The sequence below is a fragment of the Suricata suricatta genome, chromosome 2 (assembly GCF_006229205.1).
Source record: "Suricata suricatta isolate VVHF042 chromosome 2, meerkat_22Aug2017_6uvM2_HiC, whole genome shotgun sequence".
NCBI classification, from domain to species: domain Eukaryota; kingdom Metazoa; phylum Chordata; class Mammalia; order Carnivora; family Herpestidae; genus Suricata; species Suricata suricatta.
Window position 1 is genome coordinate 75,272,398 of NC_043701.1, and position 6,712 is coordinate 75,279,109.

Here is a 6,712-nt window from a genome sequence, read left to right on the forward strand (position 1 = left end):
CGTTTTTATGAGGTTGGCTGGGGGAAGGGGGTATGGAGTATTGGTATGTCCATATAGGGTAGTTTTTTGCATCAATTCCTTGTTCCGGATGAGGACATGTCTGTAGTTCATGGCGGGAAGGCTTGGTGAATGGTCTCCTGGAAAGTTTCCAGGCGGGGGGGGGGGGGCATATTGAGGTAGGGAGGTGGCCCTTGTTGCCCTGGAGTCTGAAGGTCACACCCACTTCTGTGGCCAAACACTGTAAATGTATAGAGAAGCTTACATTTCTATACATTATTGTGCATCCATATGTATATATTTAGTCTCATTAATAAGACTTTTATTTCCCAAATGACTCCTCTATTTCTAAAGTTTACAAAATATTATTTTATCATTAACATTTTTCTGTTTTCTGTTAGAGTAGACTCTGTTATTCTGGGGCTAAACCTGTGATTCTCAAAATGTGGCCCATTACATTTCATTTGGGAGTACAGTTCAGACTACATATTAATGAATGAGAGTCAGTAGGGCATGGGGTTCAGAGAATCTGCATTAAAAGAAGGGCCCACATAGTTCTGTGTACATTATGGTTTAAGATATACCAGTCCTGGTTTTTTATTCTCCCAAGTCCATGTTTTGATTAATCTGTTTTCTATTCTTAATGGAAATCTTGATAAAAATAGCAAGTGCATCTTGCTACTACCACTACAAGGTACTAAATAACATCAGTGGTTTTATAGTACCTATCTTTCTAAGTACTTTAATCTTCTTATCAGATCTTTATAACAACACTATGTGATGGAAGAGAATAACTTCCTCAGAAAATTTTGCAAATGAGATTCAAAGTCAAAACTAAAATTATAGGCACAGAAGATGGTTTATCCATTGAACTTTTCTTTTTAAGTTTTTAAATGTTTTATTTATTTTTGATACAGGGAGAACAGAGCATGAGAGGGGGAGGGGCAGAGAGAGAGAAGGAGACACAGAATAGGAAGCAGGCTCCAGGTTCTGTGCTGTCAGCACAGAGCCTGATGCGGGGCTTGACCATTCGAACATGAGATCATGACCTGAGCTGAAGTTGGAGGCTTAACCCGACTAAGCCACCCAGACACCCCTCCACTGAACGTTTTTAAATAGTCTTTATTGTGTCATGAACTGGACCACATTTGTATTCCTAGTCTTAGAGCCCATCATTTTTTTAGTGGACTCTTGGACCTTAGAGTAGACTTCTATGACACTTTATTTCAGAGTTCAGGTTAATTCTTTGAATTACTACTGGCACCTGATAAAGCCAATCCAGAATTTAAAGAGAGAAACATAAGGAGAAAATTATAGTTAGTTTTTATTTTTGCCAAATGACTTTTCTAACATTTAGAATGTCCCAAAGGTAAAATTTTACTGGTTTGGGAGATAGAGAACACCTTGTTAATTGAAATATTGGAACTGAAACTTATATAAGATATAAGGGAAGGAATCAGTGTACTGGTTTAAAAGAAAAAGAGACTATTTGATCTCTAAAGTCCTTTTTAATTCTATTCTTAATCTCAGAGTATTTAGATTTGCCATCTGTCCAGCCAAACTTATTACTGCTTTTCCATTCAATTATTATTCCTTGAATGCTAGTTATAATTCATTTGAATTTCTCATTTTTGTAGAACTAAATCTGTGAGAGAATATTAAATTATGCCTTGAAGTTCTTTGTCCAGGATGTATGCTAAACAAAAATAAGAATTCTTCTTTCTATTTACCCAAATAATATACAGTTTAAAAAGATCTGATCATTGTCAGGTAATGGAAAACCATGAAAAAAACTTAGGTTCCTCAAGAAAATTTTAAGCTCAAAATTATCATTGATATGTTTTTGTGTATAATGTTTTCCCCAGTAATTTGCCAGCAATTAGTACTCCTTTAGTATTTTATTTTGTTAGTGTATTTTGGACAATTTGGCTAAATATTAATGGTAGTACAATATCCTGAGAAAGTTAAAAATCAGTCACTTGTCTGGGTACATTGTCTTTCTAATGAAAAGGACTCTGGAGTTTCCAAACACTCATGTAAACACACACTTCATTTTCCCATATAATCGTACTGTATGAAAAACTCAGACTTAAAAGATTATGAGAAGGAGGAGTTAAGGTGGTGGAGTAGTAAGAAGACCTTGGACTTGTCTCATTCCACAAACATCAAACCATTTCAAACAGTGATTATAAGGATATTATCTGAGGTAGAATAGAAGACACCAGAGAATCCCTTCTGAAGAAGTAAAAGAACTAAAATTCATTCAGGCCGAAGTTAAAACTGTTATAACTGAGATGCAAACCTGAGTGGATGCCATAACAGCATGATGGACAAGGCAGTGACAGGAATTAGCAATATAGAAGATAAAATTATAGAAAATAATGAAGCTGAAAAGAAGAGGGCAACAAAGGATAGTAATCACAAAGGCAGATGTAGGGAACTCAGCAATTTATTAAATGTAATAACATTCATAGCATAGGAGTCCCAGAAGATGAAGAGAGAGAAAAGGGGACAGAAGGTTTATGTGGGAAAATTATAGCTGAAAATTTCCCTTACCTGGGGAAGGACACAGACACCAAAATCCAAGAAGCATAGAGAACTCATCTTAAATTCAACAAAAGCCAGCCATCACTAAGACATATTGTAGTCAAATTCACAGAATACACAGACAAGGAAAGAATCATGAAAGCAGCAAGGGGGGAAATGTCCTTAACCTACCAGGGAAGACAGGTCAGGTTCACAGCAGATCTGTCCATAGAAACTTGGCAGACCTGACAGGAGTGGCAAGATATATTCAGTGCACTGAATGGAGAAATATGCAGCCAAGAATACTCCATTCAGGAAGGCTATCATTCAGAAAAGAAGAGATAAAGAGTTTCCCAGACAAATGAAAACTAAAAGAGTTTGTGATCACTAAACCATCCCTACAAGAAATTTTAAGGAGGACTTTTTGAGCAGAGAAAAAATAAAGACTAAAAGCAACAAAGACTGGAAAGTACTAGAGACCATCACCAGATACATCACCAGAGATACACCAGATACACCAACTCTACAGGTAACACAATGGCACAAAAGTCATGTCTTTGAATTATCACTCTGAATGCAAATGGACTAAATGTTCCAATCAAAAGACATAGGGTATCAGAATGGATAAAAAAACAAAATCCATCACTAATGCTGGCTCTAAGAGATGCATCTGAGACTTAAAACATCAACAGATTGAAAGTGAGGGGATGGTGAACCATTTGTCATGTTAATAGATGTTAAAAGAAAGCCAGAGTAGTCATACTTATGGCAGATAAACTAGATTTTAAAACAAAGAATGTAACAAAAGATGAAAAACATTATATCATAATTAAGGGGTCTATCCATCAAAAATATATAACAATTATAAATATTAATGCCCCAACTTGAAATACCCAAATATATAAAACAATTACTAATAAACATAAAGAAATTCATTGATAATAATACAATAATAGTAAACACCTCACTTACAGCATTGGACAGATCACCTAAACAGAAAACCAGCAAGGAAACAATTAATGGCTTTGGATGACACACTGGACCAGATGGACTGAACAGATATATTAAGAAAATTTCATGCTAAAGCAGCAGAACACATATTCTTCTGGAGTGTACACGGAACATTCTCCAAAATAGATCATATACTGGATCACAAATCATCCCTCAACAAGTACAGAAAAGTAAAGATCATACCATGCATATTTTCATATCACAGTGCTATTAAACTTGAACTCAACCACAAGAAAACCTTAGGTCTAAAAAATCTAGAAAAGGAATAGCAAATAAAGCCTAAAGCCAGAAGAAGGGAGATAATAAAGATTAGAGCTGAAATAAATGATATAGGAATAAACAAAAAAACCCAGTAGAACATGTCAATGAAACTAAGAGTTGGTTCTTTGATGGAATTAACAGATTTGATAACCCACTAGCTAGAAATATCAAAGAGAAAGGACATAAATAGAAAAATCATGCATGAAAGAGCAGAGATTACAAACAAAACCAAAGGAATACAAACAATTTTAAAAACATATTTTAGAAAATTATATGCCAACGAACTGGGCAATCTGGAAGAAATGGACAAATTGTTAGAAAGTCACAAACTAACGAAGCTGAGACGGGAAGAAATAGAAAATTTGAACAAAACCATTACCAGCCAAGAAATGGAATCAGTCTTCAAATGATCTCAATAAACAAGAGTTCTGGGCCAGAAGGCTTCCCAGTGGAATTGTTTCAGACATTTAAAGAAGAGTTAATATCTATTCTTCTCAAACTGTTCCAAAAAACAAATAGAAGGAAAACTTGGAAACTTATTCTGTGAAGCCAGCATTACCTTGACTCCAAAACCAGCTAAAGGTCTCCTAAAAAGAATTACAGTCCAATATCCCTGATAACCATTGATGCAAAAATTGTCAGCAAGATATTAGCAAATTGAATTCAATGGTGCATTAAAAGAATTATTCAGCATATCAAGTGGGATTTATTCCTGGGCTGCAGAGCTCGTTCAAGATTCATAAAACAATCAATGTGATGCATGCCCTACATTGATGAAAGGGTAAAGCCATATGATCCTGTCAGTTGATGCAGAAAAAGCATTTGACACAATACAACATCCATTCTTGATAAAAAATCTTCAACATTGTAGGGGTAGATGGAACACACCACGACATCATAAAGGCCACGTATGAAAGACCCACAGCTATTATCATCCTCAATGAGGAAAAACTGAGAGGCTTTCCCCATAGCCAGGAACCTTAGCCTCAGCAATCAGATAAAAAAAAGTAAAAGGCACCCAAGTCATGAAAGAAGTCAAACTTTCACTGTTTGCAGATGATATGATTGATACTCTATGTAGAAAATCCAAAATACTCCACAAAAGAATTGCTATAACTAATACATGAATTCAGGAAAGTCACAGATATAAAATCAGTGTGCAAAAATCTATTGGATTTCTATACACCAATAATGAAGCAGCAGAAAGAGAAATCAAGGAATCAATTCCAATGGCAACTGCACCCTAAACAATAAGATACCTTGGAATAAACCTAACTAAAGAGGTAAAAGATCTATAGTCTGAAAATTGTAGAACACTTGTGAAAGAAATTGAAGAAGACACAATGAAATGGAAAAACATTCCAGATAATAGATTGAAAGAATAAACATTGTTAAAACTCCTATACTGCACAAAGCAACCTACACATTTAATGCATTCCTGATCTAAATATTGCTAGCATTTACAATTCTCAAATTTGTATGGGACCAGAAAAGACCCTGAATAGCCAAAGCAATCCTGAATAAGAGAAACAAAGTTGAAGTTACCGCGATTCTGAATTTCAAGCTATATTACAAAGTTGTAGTCATCTAAACAGTATGTAACTGACACAAAGACAGACACATAGATGAATGAAACAGAATAGAGAACCCAGAAATTGACCCACAAGTATATGGTCAACAAATCTTCAACAGATCAGGAAAGACTATTGAATGAACAAAAGTCTCTTCAACAATTAGTGTTGGGAAAACTGGATGGTGACATGCAAAAGAATGAATCTGGACCACTTTCTTACACAGTACACAAAAAAAAAATCAAAATGGATGAAGGACCTGCCTGTGAGATAGGGAACCATCAAAATCCTAGAGAACACTGGCAGCAACCTCTTTGACTTTGGCTGGAACCACTTCTTAACCAGACATGTCGCTGAAGGCAAAGGAAATGAAAGCAAACATGAACTATTGGGACTTCAAGATAAAAAGCTTCTGCACAGCAAAGGACACAATCCACAAAACTAAAAGGCAGCCTAAAGATGTATGCAAATTACATCGCTGCTAAAGGGTTCATATCCAAAATCTATAATGATCTTATCAAACTCAACACACCAAAAACAAATAATCCAGTGAAGAAATGGCAAAAGACATGAATAGACATTTTTCTAAAGAAGATGTCTAGCTGGCTAGCAGACACATGAGAAGATGCTCAACATCATTCATAATCAGAGACATACAAATCAAAACCATGATGAGATATAACACCTCACACCTGTCAGAATTGCTAAAATTAACAGAAGAAACAATAGGTTTTGAGGAAGATGCAAAGAAAGAGGAACCCTCTTGCACTGCTAAGTAGGAATGAAAACTTGTGCAGACACCCTGGAGAATAGTTTTGAGGTTCCTAAAGAAACTGAAAATAGAACTACCCTACAATCCAGCAATTGCAGTATTAGGTATTTACCCAAAGGATAGAAAAATACAGATTCAGAGGGAGTACATTCACTCCAATGTTTATAGAAGCATTGTAAACAATAGCCAAACTATGGAGAGAGTCCAAATGTTCATTGATTAATGAATGGATAAAGAAGATGTGGTATATTTATGCAATAGAATGTTACTCAGCCATCAAAAGGAATGAAATCTTGTCATTTGCAATGAGGTGTATGGAGTGAGAATGTACTGTGTTAAGTGAAATAAGTCAATCAAAGAAAGACAAATTCCATATGACTTACTTATATGTGAACTTTCAGAAACAAAACAGATGAACATTTGGGAAGGAGAGGGTGGTAGAAAAGAGAGGGAAATAAACCACAATACTCTTAATGATAAAGAACAAACTATTGGTTGTCCGAGGGAAGTGAGTGGGAGATGGGCTAGATGGGCGATGGGTACTAAGGAGGACACTTATATTGAGCACTTGATG